Source organism: Sciurus carolinensis, unplaced genomic scaffold, assembly GCF_902686445.1.
Source record: "Sciurus carolinensis unplaced genomic scaffold, mSciCar1.2, whole genome shotgun sequence".
Classification (NCBI taxonomy): Eukaryota; Metazoa; Chordata; class Mammalia; order Rodentia; family Sciuridae; genus Sciurus; species Sciurus carolinensis.
Genome location: NW_025920235.1, coordinates 74235 through 91483, shown reverse-complemented (window position 1 = coordinate 91483; position 17249 = coordinate 74235).

The following is a 17249-nucleotide window of genomic DNA, read 5'->3' as shown; positions in this document are numbered from 1 at the left end:
CTACAAATATTTTGGATTTCAAAGCATTTCAAATATTTTTGGAGTAGGTTTGGTCAAGTAGTAAAGTATACACAAATATTGCAAAATTCAAACAGCACTGAAATCAGAAAATCATCCATTCTGAGCAATTTGATAAGGGATATTCAACCTATAAATATCACAACCAAATGAGATTTTCTCTAGGAATGTGAGAGTGGTTTAACATGAATATCAATCCAAAGTAATACATATCAACAGTTAATAAAATATGACCATTACAATTGATGGATAAAAGCATTTGAAAAAGCTCAATAATCTTTCACAATAAAAATATCCAGTACACTGGGAACAGAAGGAAACTTAATCAGCATGTTACAAAAGAAAGCCACAGCTAAGGGCATAATCAGTGATAAAAAGTGAAAGTTGTTTCCCTAAGATCAGAAACAAGTCAAGAATATCCTCATTTTAAGGTTCTAGACAGAGCAATTAGGCAAGAAAAAGAAAAGGAATCCACACTAGAAGGTAAGAAATTAACTATCTCTCCTTGAACGTGACATAATATCAAATGTACCAAATCCTAAAGAATCCACAAGAAATCTTTTAAACCTAATAAACAAATACAGCAGCATGGGACAATATAAAATCAAAACACAAAACCATTTGCATTTCTATATGCAGGCAATGAAAAATTTCCAAACCAAATTAAGAAAACAATTCCACCTTCAATAACATCACAACCAGTAATTATTTAGGAATAAATTTAATCAATGAGGTAGAAGACCTGTTCACTGAAAAATGTAAAATGTTGCTCAAAGAAATCACACTAAATAAATGGAAAGAAAGCTCATGTTCACAGCCTGAAAAACTTAATATTGTTAAGATAATTATACTACCTAAAGTGATCTACAGATTCAAATTCAGTGCAATCCTTATCAAAATCCCAATGGTATTTTCTGTCATTTTCACATTTTGAGAATTGAAAATTTTACTCCAATATTCAAATGGAATTTCAAGGAACAAAGAATAACTCCAACAACCTTGAAAAAGAACAAATTTGGAGAACCCATACTTCCTGATTTCAAAGTTTACTATAAAGCTGTTGTAATCACACACTGGTACTATCTGTATGGACTGTCATACAGACACATTAGACTAATGGAATAGAACGGAGAGACCATAAAGAAACCCTTACAACTGGTCAACAATTTTTGACAAATAGTTGACTTACATTCGTGGTCAATTATTTTCAACAAGAGTGTTAATATCATTCAATGGAAAAGGACAGTCTTTTCAACAAATTTTTGAAACAAATGGTTATGAAAAAATGGATATTCATATGCAAAAGAAAGAATTTGTTTTGGGTACAGTAGTACATGCCTGTAGTCCCAGTGGCTGGGAAAGCTGAAGCAGGAGAATTCCAAGTTTAAAGGCAACCTCAGCAGTTTAGCAAAACCCTAAGCAACTCAGTGAGAGTCTGTCTCTAAATAAAATATAAACGAGGGCTGTGTCTGAGATGAGGCTCAGTGGTAAAGCACCCCGGGTTCAAATTCTAGTACCAGAAAACTAAAAGAATGAAGTTTTACACCACAAACAAAAATTAACACAAAATGTATGATGATTTTAAATTTAAGAGCTAAAAGTATAAATACCTTAAAAAATAAAGGGGCAAATATGATCTGGAGAAACTGGCAAAAATTTCTTAAATATGACACCAAAGCCACAGGCAAAGAAAAATTAAAAAAGATAAATTGGACTTTTTTAAAGTTTATAACTTTTGTGCCTCACAAGTGTACCTTCAAGAAAGTGAAAGAAAACCCACAGAATAAGAGGAAATAATTGCAAACAACATACCTTCTAATGGTATGATGTCCAGGATCCATGAAGAATTCTAACAACTCAACAAAAAAAGACAACCCTACTTTTAAAATAGGCAAAGTACATAAAGATACTTCTTTAAAGCAGATATACATATGGCCAAAATACACATGAAAAGATGCCCAACATCAGTAAACTTTAGGTAAAGGTATATTAAAGTTACAGTGAGACACCACTTCAACCCTATTAGGATGAAATTAATAATAAAGGAACAATAATAAGTATTAGTGAGGATGAAGAGACACTGAAATCCTTGTGCATTATTACTGGGAATGTAAAATAGTACAAGTTCTATAGAAATCATTTGGTGACTCCACATGAAGTTAAACAGAATTGTATTCCACCTCTGGGTGTATATGTTATACCCCAAAGAATTTAAAACAGGGACTTATATTGATATTTGTACACCAACATTTTATATGAACATCAGGCACAATAGCTAAAGGGCAGAAATGACTCAGTGTCCATCAATAGATGAATGGATAAAGAAAATGTGTATATTTATAATAAAGAATTATTCAGTCACAAAAGAAACGAAGTTTGGATTTATGCTAAACATGAAGGAGCCACAAAAGTATGCCAAATGAAATAAACCAGATATGACAGAAAAATACATTATGACTTCTCTTACATGAACTATCCAGAAGGAGCAAAGTCATAGAAATAGAGAATAGATTAAACTTATCAGGGCTGGGGACAGCAAGGAAAAAGAATTTTAAAAAATGATTTCAATTTCTGTTTAGAATGATGAAAGATTATGGAAATAGTGGCAAAGGTTGTACAACTTTGTGAATGTCACTAATGCCACTGAACTCTATACTGAATAACTGTTAAAATATTGCCACTTAAATATCATAGAAAAGGAAAGAAAAATACTCATATGAATTGTTCCAATTCTAACAGATAAATAATTATATCATAATTAACAGTCTTTCAAACCTAATTTCATAAAACCTCAAAAAATAGTCACTCTATTCACCCATAGTGACACATTCTGTTTGTGTTACAAACACTGCTTGGGAAGAAAACAGATGAGACATCTTCTCTTACCTTACAAACATCATCAGTTTAAGAGGATTTGTAAGTATTCATGGTTCAAATATTTGAGTTTAAATTACCTTAACTGAAATTTTCAGGACCTGAATGATGCTAAATAAACAAATAAAAACAACCCCAACAAACACTAGTTTGATTGCCAAATTTCTCAATGAAATGAAGAAACACCTCCAGAACATCGTAGGAACAAGAATTTTATGTAACAACTTCACCATTATTATGTAACAATCAAACTTATAGATAATAATATACCAAAATTGTAACAAACCAATTATATACACCATTGAATGGCAAACTTAAGAGTGCTGCTATACAAAATGACAGTAGAGATTGCTAAATAATTGTGCAGAACTAATACAAAGCAGCTATCAATTTTGACACAATGACTTCATGGTCTTACAAAGGAATCATAAAAGAAAATTATCCCACTTTGCATAGTCATCCTCCCCAAAAAAGAAGTATGATCCAACAAAATCACATTTTATATGACATGGAGATTCTGTTATTACAAATTTAAAAACAAAATGGAGGAATTTCAAAATAATATTTAAAGCTTGCAAAGTACAATGTTAATACCTGTCAGTTAGAAGTGACAGCAGTTTATTAGGTTACAGGGTTTAATATAAAACCAATTTACAAATTTGAAAAATAGTAGTGGTCCAATATTTACCATTACACAGGAATCTGTTTCTTCCATAATTTTTTTAAAAAAATTCAGTATCATAAAATAATAACCCCAAACATGTCACAATCACTATTCACAAGTAAAGTTAAAGTGAAATATATGAAACTCACCAAATATTGTTAATGATAATAAACTACAAGATTACCTGAACATAAATGGTAGGATCTCTGAATGTTTTACAGTGACTGTCAGGAAACAATTAAGCTAGGACTATTTTCATGATATATAAGGCAAAAATTTACATGACAATTTCAAAATATACCAATTAAGATTTAGATTTAAAGATGCACTAAACAATATTCCTTACAAGTAAACACAAAGGTTTAAAAACACTGTTGCCAACATCAAAGTGTGTGTATGATGTTCAAGGAGATGCATAATTAAAATTGTAATATTTAGCTTATCTGATAAACAGATAATTTCTCATAATACTTTTAACACAAAAACCTCTTAAGTTTTCATTTCTCTCATTTTAGTTTCTCATGGCTCATTTCAAAAGACATGACAATATTTAGCTGAACTTTATTGAAACAGCCCCCAAATGAAACAAAGTGTTCCCCAATGAAGTATCATCCTTGTTTCTAATAAATGTATTTAAAACAAACAGAACTTTTCATCTTTGAATGGACTCATATAGTTAAGTTTTAACTAAACTGAAGCACAATGTAAAGTAGTTAAGTGAATTCATATACAAATATCCAGTAATATGCAGTGGACAACTCTAAAATGATAAATAGGAGAAAATAAATAATTTGGGGTATTTAATTTATTGGTTTTTAATGTGAGAATCCAAAAATGGCAGATATTCACTATATTGAATCATCTTTTGTCACATGCTCTCCTAAACACAATGTGATTATCAATCTCAGCTACTCTATTTGGCAGTTCAGTTCAATAATAAATTATGTAGCACAAATATAAGAGTGTTCAACATGGCTCACTTAATTTACTGTTAAGAAAACTAAATGCATTCCAGGAAACACTGAAGTTTAATTTTAAAAAAACAAACAAAATATGAAGTAGAAAGTCAACTTGTGAGGAGAAACAGATGCATTCACACATAATACAGTCACTGCAACTTCTTAAGGCTTCAACTTTAGTGTTAAATAAACAGGCAATAGTTACTTAGCAGCAAAGATTCAACAATAAGTAATGCACTGTGTTTCTCAGTCCTGCACAAAAAATTGCAGCTGCAGTTACATCAATAGCTGTAACCTACTAACTCTAATGGCAGAGAAGACCTTAGAAATGACTGTACAAAAAACCATCACACCATGACAAATAGAAACACAATTTACTATATGTCTTAAATAAGAACATTCCACTGGGAAGAGGACAGTGTAGACAAATGGAGAATACAATTCCACCAAAATAAAAAAAATTGCCTCCATATATGAGTCCTTGATTAGTAAGAATGGCTGGGGGATGGACTTGACCATGTTATCAGACAGTATGCTCTCCTCTGTTCTTCCCATGTCCTAAAATACAAAGTCATTTTATGAGGCAGTTCAAGGTTCAGTTTTGTCCCACATAAAGTATTTAGTGACTCTAGGAAGCTACTGTTCCCACCAGCAAAGCTCATATTCCACAGTAAGAGTGATCATCACTATCTTAAATGACACTTTTGGTGATGGGGTCAGTCTGCAGCTTCTAGGCTTCAAAGTGATGACCCTGATGACTAGGAAAGCACAAGATATGTCTTCTGCCTCAGGTACCAGGGATGGCATGTGCAGTGATAAAGACAGGTCACTTGTAAAAGATCTTGTGCCATCTGTAGCCTTCAGGGTCCCTGACATAACTGAGTCAGATTTCTCTCTCAAGGTTTCCTGAGCTGCCTACATCATATAGAAAAGTGACTATATACAATGCTGATCAAACACAGTTGTGGAATGCACTGTATGTTGTGTTTTTATATATTTTTTAGTTGTTCCTGGACTTTTATTTTATTTATTGATATGTGGTGCTAAGAATTGAACCCAGTGCCTCACACATGCTAGACAAGTACTCTACTACTGAGCTACAACATCAGTCCTGCACATTGGCTTTTACATCAATAATTTTATTCATCAATTTATAAACCAAAAGCTTGGTTTCAAAAAAATACATTATCAACACATAAAATGTTTTATGACACACACCTGTCTCTGGATAAGAAAAATTTCAAAACCCCAGGTCCTTTTGCAACTTAATCTCTTTCAAATTAAATACTCACATACTTAAAACACACAGACAAAAGTCATTATGGGAAGGTCAATATTATTACAAACATATACAGTCTAACTATAGAAGAGAACTTAAAAAGTATATAGTGATCCAACATAAACATACTGCACTTATAAATCTATATAGCCCTGCTTAAAGATTTGTCCTTTTTTTTGTCCATTTTCAGGAGGAAACCAAAGGAAGTAATCCCTTTTCAGAACCCTTCTCCAAACTCTGCTTTAAAGCACCATGCAAGCAGGTGTTTCTCTGAGAAAAAAACAAAACAAAACAAAACAAACAAAAAAAAAATGCTATTTTTCCAGAACTTACTGCATTGGGAGACCTCACCAAATGCATCACCAGGTTTTTATTCTTTCTGTCCTTTATTGTTATCTAATGATGGCATAAAGGTAATGAGTACTCAAACTACCTTCAGAATTTTAGTGAAGAACATGGAACAGATTGGTGCTACTACTTTAAACTGAAATTTGGTATTAATAATGCAATATAAAGTTTTTTTAAAGCACCTGTAACTCATTTCTCATTTCCAATCTCTGTCAGAAGGTAGTTTTATATATAAAAATATCCTATAAAGGTTGAGTAAAAGTCTAAAGGATTTCTTATTCAACTTGCTTGTTGCTGCTTTCTATATTAATCTCAATGAATCACTATTCCCTAGTAAATGAGAATTGGAAATAAATAAAAGCTTTTCATAGCTCAGTTCTCAAATATTCTCCTAATCCCTCCCCTACCTTACTCCATTTTTAAGTAAAACACTAGACTAATTTTTAAAAATGAATGTCAGAAGTGAAAATGAAGAGTTACCTCCCACATGGGAAATGTATTATTTTAATAGCTCTGATATTACACTGACAACTGTCATAGGGATGGTAAAGTCAGAGTGACCCCCAGAAAGAAAAATCATCTTTATATATTAAGGTAAGGTACTTCCACAAGGAAGCTATCTTATGTTTCAATTGTGTCTCATTAATCTTTATAGAAATCCACTCTTAACAACTATATTGAAGTTATATTAGGCCTACAGATGCCATCACAGATGGTATATTTCAAATTAAATGCAGTAAGATTGATAACCCATACTTAAGTATTATTGGTTTCTTACAGTTTCTTAGAGTAGTGGCAATATATATATTTAAAAATTTGTACAGAGTGGAAAATTATGACTGATTTGAAAAACTGTACAGTGGGGCTCCTTCCTTTAAGAAATTTTGATCAACTTTTGAAAATGACCAATGTTTCAGATTTAAAATCAGCAATCATCTCTTTCTAAACCTCTAATACATCTCATTCCCCAACACTAGATAAATTAATATAAAGGGGAGAATCTTTGGATTTTCTTACTTTACGGTAAACAGGTATTCTTGGGCACAGACTTTGAAAGTATGCATGCTTCATGGCCTCTTCTGCTGAAATTCTTTTTATAGATTCAAAATGTAAAAAAGCAAATTATTGCTTTATTAACTTTTACTCTCAGTTACTATAAAGTTGGAAAAAGACAAATCAGTATTTAGAGCATTTTTTTAAAGAATCTTGGTTGTTTAATAGGAGGACTATTTTCAAGTACTGATTTGGAGTACTCCAAGTCACTTGAATTTGCATTGCTGTTGAAATTATACAGTAATAATTTTATTTCAGTTCTACATTTTTAAGATAAGTTTGGACCTTAAGTAAAACTTTAGATTCCTCTACTTTCTGAAATGATGAAAAATTAAAATATTCAACTTTTGCTTTTACTTCTCTTCATAAATCATCAAGACCTGCGGGCAATACAGTCAGTGTCCTTAGGGCAGATGTTCTTAGTATCTATCAATACCCACTGTCCCTTTTTCTTGTTAATTGAAAGGTGGAACATAAATCAGGACTGTTTATAAGTGTAGGCTAATTGCAACGGTCCTGCTCCCAATTTCCAGCCTGTCCTACAATTAATGTGCTGGCCAATGAAACTTGGGAAGAAGCCTTTTAGGGATTTCTACTGAAAGCCTAGCTTTCAAAATATAAGACAGTAAATGTGGCTGGTTACCACCCTTTTCCTCCCACTTCTTTCTGCTTTGGAGGAAATGTGAGTGTTATGTGGAGCTGCAGCAACCTGTAAGGCAGTTAACTATAAGGAAAAAGAGAACATAAGAGATCAAAATTTGGAGGACATTGCCTTGACATAGTTGATAAATGGCAGCAGCTCTTCTTGGTCACAATAAGAGATCCAGATTACTAACAGAAACTAGGTAATAAATATAACACATATTGTATTATGTATTGTATATTATATGTATATGCATATATATATGTGTTTAACTTAAGCAATTTCCTGAAATATTCTGGATAATACAATAAATAATCATTATCATTCTACATATGAGGAAACTGAGGCTTAATGACATTTAAGAATTATAAAATAAGATGTGACTTACCTGTATAAATTTTGTTAACAATTCAATTCCTTCAGAGTATAACCTAGATATAACAATAAAAAATGTGGCAATTTGCGGGGGCATCTGGAATTCCTTCCAGTGCTTCACAAATATCCTCTGGAGGATGTTTGCAAAGGTTCATCCTAAAAGGAGTTGCCAGATGTTTTGCTCCTGAGCATGGTGTTTTTTCTGCTGTGTTTTTCTGATAATATATTACTCATTTCAGTCTGAACGGATTGCTTAAGGGGATGAGGGGAATACAACAAAAATTCCAGAAAATATTACCTACAATCTGAAAAGCAATAGGTCTTTACCACTAACAAAGTCAAAAATAATTTTGCAACCATGCAATGAGTCCCTGAAAGTCTCTGGAGAAAATAGTTATAGATTTGCCTTTGTCTCCAACAGGCTGGTTAAACTCTAATGATGGTTTTGTTTATTTGTGGTGTTGAGGTAAGAGAATAAGGTTTCACAATATTCCTTCCTTCCTAAAAAAATGTCACCCCTATAATAAATGTTGGCACACAATAACCATTGGGACCACTGCCCTCCTATAGCCCTTAACTCAGCAATTTATATATTAATCAGATGGACCTAGTAGAGATGGTCACATGAGATTACTTTTCTTTCATTTTAACCACGAGAATAATAAGAATAATCTTAGGTCACATAGAGTTTAGATATTAAGGAAATAAACATTGTATTAGCTCATTGGCATAGTTAGATATTCTTCAAACAATTGTGATTAGTTAAGGATAATCTGTAAGGTTGCTGTTTTCTGCCTATGCTTTGGAAACTTCTTTAATATTAACCACAAGACTGCCACTATAGCCTGAAGAAAAATGTGTATAAACCCAGCCTTCCCCAGAATAAAGTGGGAGTGATTGCACCAGAGCTAGAGTCTGTGTCTTCCATTTCCATCCATCACCGATGCTGTCTCCCCACGCCCCATTTACCTGTGTGGAACCCATGAACTCCTGCTAGGGCTCGACCCCCACAGCAATTTTTATCTTAGCTGATAGAAACTTTTTAGCTAAAACTATTTCCTAAGTGTTTTTGTTTGCTAAATTAAAGTGCCCTAAAACAGATACTCTTGGTGAGTTCAAATAGACTCAAAACTATTTTAGTCTAAAGAGGCTAAACTTGCCATTGCCTTAGAAAGAGACAATAACTTTACTTCAAATTTTCAATGTACAAGAAAAACATGAAGCTGTTGAATTTGAGTCATCGTTCTGTCTCAAAACCAAGTGACCTCCATAATAAGGAGAGTTTAATGACTACATCAATTTTCACAGTATTGAAATGAAGACAAGTGCATAAAAGCATCATTTTCCTATCATATGGGTAAAAACAAAGTAAAGTGACCCCAAAATATATCAGTTTGTTTCAAAATAAACACAGAGACAAGTCATTCAATAAATTTTTGTAGCAATGGGTACTAGAAGGTGGTAAGTTCAATTTAAGTGTGCATAACTTCATATAACTTCATTAATCAAGATGACAAAGCCAATAGTTAATAAAGAATGCTAATTTTAGTTATGAAATTAACATAACCAGGAATAGTGGAGGTAGGGGTTATTTTAATGGGATTATCTGTGGTTGAGAAATCAGAGGTTCTATTATTCACTGCCTTTCACTAACAAAAGTACCATTCCAAGTAGAGAAATATTGTCCCCTGAGTGTTCTAAGTAGGTCCTGGGGATCCTGCAAACCTAGACATTCTAACACTCTTCCAGTCCTCAGCACTTTGCCATTCTGGCACATATCCAGAGAACCCTAGGCTCTGAAAAGCTTGGAGCTAAGTTCATGAATATTCTACTTCACAGGCCTTCAAACTTCTACACTAAACATTACCATAGGCAATAATGTGTGTGTATTTGTGTGTGTGTGTGTGCGTGTGTATGAAATATAGGAAAATAAGAATTATACTACTTTGGAGAGACCAAAAAGGGTCAGCACACATGGCTATTCTTCCTAAGAATGTCTAGCTGAGAATAACAGGTATTATACTAACAATATGAATATCAGTATATAAAAATATTTAAAAATATTTCTGGTATCAGAAATGTTTTTCTCTTACTTCCCTAGTTTGAGAAGAAGTGGAAGTTCAAGAAGTGAGTCATGTTTTAAGCAATGTGAATTTTTTAATTAAAATAGATAATATCCTTAATTTGATATTTTGGTGAATTAAAAATATTAATAGAAAATAAAGTCAAGGGGTTGTTCTATGTTACTGCAAATATAATGCATTCCACAAGTCAAAATATTCAGACAATTTTAAGGGACGTCTTAGAACAATCTGGATGTAGTTGTGAGAAGAAACTTCAACTGATCTGCTGAAATTCAGGACATTACATCTTGTTGTGGAGTCATACTTTATATTCTTCAATTACAAATTATATCAGTAAGACTGAACAAAATACATATGGGTCATCTGATATAAGCATCAGAGTCAAAATTTTACTTTTAACACTTAGGAATTTTGTGAGTAAATAGAGAACAATTCTGTAAAAAGCAAAACAAAAATATATCATGATATTTATGGTACCAAATAACACATTAATCAATTATTTCTTTCTGGGAAAAGGAGCTACCTGGATAAACTGTAGAATTCTATTACATAAATTCTACACTCATTTTATTTACAGCTCAATGCTACTTCATACTTCACTAATTTTTCCTTACTGAATTATAAAATCAATATGAAAAAGGAAGAGAAGAATTTAATTACATTAGGTCCCAAAATATTTAAGAATTGTGTGTATTATTATTTGTATGGAATTTTTATTGTGGCAAATACTTCAAGAAATTTTTAAAAATTATATAATTTCTTCCCTTTTTCTTTAAAAAATACCTGGGTATATGGTTAATTAGAGGCTGTGATTTATATTTTTAAACATTGTAGTTCTTGAATTCATCATTTGAAGAAACACCTGGCCAAGTTTCCTGAGAGGAAGTTCCTGAATTAAAAAAAAATACATAGAAGAAATTTATACATATTCGTGTAAATTATTATTATGTACATTTATACAGGTATAACTAAGAAAGTGCCTTAGAGAACATTTTACATTTATTAGATATTTTATTTCAAATGAAATAAACATGATGGAAATTATAAATACTTATGGGCTGAAAGGGGCAAGACAGGAAGAAGGACCAAAAAAATAAGGAGATTGTTGGGGTAATTTGGGAGATGATGGTGGCATGAGCTAAGGCATAAGGTAACAGGGATAAAGGGAAACAAATAATTTAACACTTTCTAATGCAGGAAGAAGAGATACTATGCAGATGCAGGGTGGTGTGCATGTCTGTGTGTGTGTGTATGTGTGTGTGTGTGTGTGTAAGATAAGAAAAATAAGAAGGCTCAATGTAGAGACACTATCATTTAGGAGTTGTGTGAATACCCAGGAGTTTAAGACATAGTTCTTCCATTAAAATCTCACAATCCAGCAAATATTAAACAATTATGTAAAATATAATTTTAAATATTAAAATATTATACAGAAAGTAAAATAATAAGATTGAAATAAAAAATTGTACAGTGGCTCCTCAAAAAGTTAAAAACAGATTTACTATGTGATCCAGCAATTTCACCCCCAGATCTAGACCCAGAAGAGGTGAAAGCTCAATCCTGAACAGATATTTGTATGCTCACATTCATAGTAGCATTGTTTACAGAAGTTAAAATACAGAAGCAACTCCAATGCCCTTTGATAGATGAATTGATAAACAGTGGCATGTATCTAAATGCCTGAAAAGAAGTCCTCATGACACAATCTGCAACATGGATGAACCCTGAAGGCATTATACTAAGGAAATCAATTGAAATAAATCAGTTACAAAAATACTGTCTAATTCCATTCCTATGAGGTACTCAGTAAATTTCAGAGACAAAAAGAATGGTAATTTTCAGGCACTGCAGAAAGGGGTGGAATAGGAAGTTGTCTAATGGGTACAGAGTTTCAGTTTTGCCAGAAAGATAAAAGTTCTGAAGAGATAGGTGGACAATGATGTGAATTTATTTAAGTTCTGGAAACTACACTTAAAACTCATTAAAATGAAAAATTTCATGCTGTACACATATTCTTGGAATTTTATAAAGAGAAAATTAGGTTACACAAAACAAGATTTTATAAAAATGCTCAAGAAATGATAGTAGTATATGAATTAGTACATAAATACAGAAAATAAATGCAACCACCAGAGGAAGGAATTGCACCCAGAAGCTAGGTTGTATTCAGAAGAGGATTTATAAAATCCTGTGTTTGGAAAGTTATGAGGCACAGGTCCCAGTTAGAGCAACAGAGCAGGCAATTGGGATAGGTGAAATAATAGGAACACAAAAAGAAAAGATGGAAAAACCCAGATTTTTCTGAAGTACAGTAAATATGTCATTTAGCTAAAAGGGGATATTTGCATTGAGAAATAGTTTGAAATTTTTGAAAAAAGTATTTATGGACATTTTATGAAATATTTCTAAGTTCTGGATTAAGAAATGCACTTTACAACTTAATGAGTGCACTGGCCTCAGAGGTATTTAAATAGGGGAATATCAAGATCAATGTGATGTGTGAGAAAGATGGTTACATTATTTTGATTATTGTTTTAGGAACAACTTTAAACTGGTAGATTTTGATGAATATTAAATAATAATAAAATAATTTTGCTTTCAAATACTGCATCAATCAATACTTTTCTGAGTGTTTTTATGTATTCTTTAATTTGACCTTAACATTATGTACAGAACATTAAAGTAGTTATTTTTAAATATGCCTATTTACTTTAATGTGGAATCTAAGGCACAGGCCAGTGATTTGGATGATGAAATTGACATTTAAACATGGATAATATTGATTCCATGCCAGAACTCTTATTCACTGCTTATGCTGTGGCTCTTTAAAATAGCAACTCTTTTTAAGATCACTCTTAGTATGCCCTATGTTATCAGCTACATGATTTCAAAATTATAAATGTAATAATTTTGTATCTGTATGTATTTACCACTTTTCAATCTGTGTTGAGTACTCTGCAGAACCAAGAAGCACATCAGGTGACTGATACCATAGTGTGACAACATCACTTGAGTAGGTCTTGTGGAAATTGACATGGATCCACTAGTCCTTAATAGGGAAAAGAAAACAAAGAATTAAATATACCAAGATCCATTAAGAATATAGAGAATTTCTTTTTTTTATTTTTAGTTCCTATCCTCATGATGACTTCATTCACAGGAATACTGAGATGGCTACTCCATGACTTCTTGAAGCTTCAACAAAATTGGTTTTATGAATTATGCTCATTACATATAGCCTTAGACCAGCATTTTATTATATAATTAAACTAAATACAATAATTCTAAGACCACAAGTTTTTACTTACTTTTTGTGCTGAATATACCTGGTATAAGGTATAGATGTTTAGTTTATCTTAATCAAAGCTAGACATGTTTTCCTTTTGTCCATAAGTCATAGTGCCAAAATTATTTTCTAGCTGAAATTAAATTAATCCAAAATAGGTCAGTGACACTGAGATACACAGTTTTACTTGCCACAGTTATAAGCTTTTATTACCTTTAACCTAATTCTAACATTTACTTGCTATACCATTTTTTAATTAAGTATCCTGAAGTCATGAATATACAATCCAGTTCTGTTTCACTGACAATTTCCTTGCAGAAAACCATTCAGAAAAGATTTCCATGGAATGGAAATTACAATGTATTCTGTACTCTTCTTGCTACATGGATAAGTTTAGACTAAAAGAGACCTCATTGCTTTTGAGTATTACTAATCACAGTAAATGATGCAAAACTTTTGCCATTGCTTTGTCAATTTAATATGGAATACACTAATTATCCAGAAATTCAGACTAGAGTTCCCAAATTTATCTGTCATTTGTAATAGAGTTATTATCATCTCTAAGCATCTAAATCCTCATCACATGAAGAAGGAGCAATATTGAAAGATATATTAAGAAAATAAATTTATTTTTGCCATATATTTTATTTCAAACAGGAATTTTTAAGGCTGAGATTACTCTTACATATAACTTTATATGACACATAACTTTATATATCTGATAAAAATATGAAAAATATCAAAAACTTAAATCAATACTTTATTACACTGGATAAAAATTGCATAAACAATACCAGAAAGTTAAATCATGGCTAACGGTAACTGGAACAATGCTGACACCATTTTATTTATTATCAATTTTACTATTAATCTCCCAAATTTGAGAAATAAGTACAACAAATTATTTTCTATAATTTTTGGTAATTAATACAATGGAAAATAGCTTTGTGACTTATCTTTCAGGTGCTAAGTCTGACTTATTAAGGAGGTAAAGGATAGAGCTATAAATTTGCTTATCCTATAGCATTGTAAGTTGCCAGTGGTAGTTCCCCCAATACTTTACTCTCCTGCTCCTGACAGGATCATGAACTAGCATCCTTGTCCAAATAGGTTCCTGGTCTACAATCAGAATTTTGGTATTGGTATGAAATGAAATAAACAATCTCTCAAACTCTACTAAATGTCACATGACTCTACACAAGCCAATTTTTATCATTAATGAAAATGACTATATTGTAATTCCTAGACCTCTGATTTTCATTGATCATGAAAGAACCAATGAAAATTTTCAGAAGGATCAAGAACAACTTACAATATAAAGACTCAAACTGAATTGATCCTCACTTACTTGAAGCCCCAAGTGTATTTACTATGCAATAAAATAAATAAATAACAAAAGCAGCAAAGTTGATTGTATTATCTCATGTAAATATCAGAATTCCTTTTCTCTCTCTTTTGTTTCTTTCTTTTCTTCTTTATTTTTTGGTACTGGAGATTTAACCCAGAGACACTTTTCAACTGATCTATTAGTTTGAATCAGGGTCTTGCTAAATTGTTTAAGGGCTTCACTAACTTGCTGAGGCTGTTCTTGAATTTGCAATCATTCTGTCTCTGTCTCCCAAAACCCTGTGATTGCAGGCATGCATCAATGCACCTGGTAGTAATCAGAATTTCTTACTGACCTGTGAGAAGATAAAATTTTCTTTGCTTTTTTTAAAGAAGTTAGGAAGGTAAATTTTAAAGCACTCAGAATATTCCCAAATAAAAGTGGATGTTTGATGGTCCTTGATATTCCTTTTGCATTTCAAATACTCAAAAATGTTTCTCTGTCACAGTTATTCATTTTGTGATTATGTCAAAGAGAGTAAATGCAGTTTGACAAAGAGAGAAGGAGTGGTTGGAACAATTAAAAGGGAAGTTACAACTTAAACTATTTTAAAAAGACTATAATCTATGGAAGCATATGTAAATAACTTGTCATTTTTTGTTTAAACATAGTTGGCCCACTAATTTCCTTTTTAAGGAAGGAAATACAAATAGGAATTTATGCTTCAAACAAATAGCAAAATACTAAGTGAGTATTTTGTGGTTATTCAGACTTAGATATCTGGCAAATATCTAATTGCCAAAGACAAACTTACCATTTAAAAAGTAAATTTAATCATTACCGAGTAACAACCTGAAATACTCATACTTATAAAAAATTAGAGAAATTTTCCAAAAGTGAAACTATTGTAATAATTTGTGAAAATTAAAAATGCAATTAAGGAAAACTGCATGGGTTTTTAAAAACTAAGTTCTTTCAAAGTATTCTGAGAGTAACCAAAATATCAAAGCTAATCAACAGTTTTTTCTTCTTCTAGTAGAAACAATTTACTCAAAACAAAGAGAACATTTAATTTTGTTTTACTTTCAAGTCCCTTAAAATCTGATTGCCTAAAATGATATAAGTAAATATATATCAATTAAATTACTAAGTACATAATAAATGCAGTCATGGTGGCAAGCATAGAAATGGCCCCCCTTTCAGAGGTGGATTTTAAATTCCTGGGTCTTGGAACTCATTTTAAGTTCTTAAAAATTATTAAGGACCCCAAGTATTTTTACTTATATAGATTACTGCTGATGTTGGAAATAAAATATGAGAAAATTAAAACATTTAGTCATGCATTAAAAACACCTCTCATGTTAGCATGAATATTATTTTTATGAAATTTTTTTCCAAAATAATTAAGAATAGTCTTTTTTAATACATTAATAAACTGTTTAGAGTCTATTTTGTTAGAAGACAGCTGTATTCTGTATTTGCTTTTGCTTTCTATCTGTTGTGATATGTTGCTTTACTCCATATCACAATATATCATAATATATATAGCTATATGTAGAAAATCAAATCTCACTGATATAAAGTTGAAAAAGAGGAGAAACATTTTAGTAGTATTTTCTAATTACTGTAGATAGTATTCTTTGATACATTAGAATTAGATTAAGTTCTTTCTTCAAGGTTATATGGTAAGTTAAATTATATTCATAAACTATTTATACTTTTGTTAAAATTCACTGGTCTATCTTGCACTTTAAATGAATCTTTTACCATGCGTGATTCTATAATATGAGGTGGTGATGACTGAAAAAATATTTGTTCTTGAGTTATAGATTAAAATTTTATGTATTTATTCAAAATTTTAAAAAACCTCTATTTGTTAATATCACAACTGGCCTCATCAGAAAAGTTTCTAAGTAGTGGGAACATATTAAGCTTAAAGCAGCAGATCAAAAAATTCAAAATCTAGTTTGTATTGTAAACCTGAATTTTAGTATTGGCAAGTAATACCTGCAGTTGATTTCCTTGAATTGACAAGATTAATTCATTAATTTCAAGAAAAGTCTGCCAAATATCTAAGTCTGAATAACCACAAGTTTTTCTGTTGGTCATATTTTCTAGAAAGAAAAATGATGTTTCTTGAAAAAATGGGGGTGCTAATAGAGCTTATAGCCAAATAATTACCCAAAATATTTTCCTTGAGATAACTATAGTATTTCTGTTTGCAGTCCATGTGTTTTTATATAATTTCCATTTAATCATACATATACAAAACAAAAATACTAGTCTTTTATTCAAGGATGGAAATTTAATAAAATTAATGCATTTTACTGCTTGTCAAA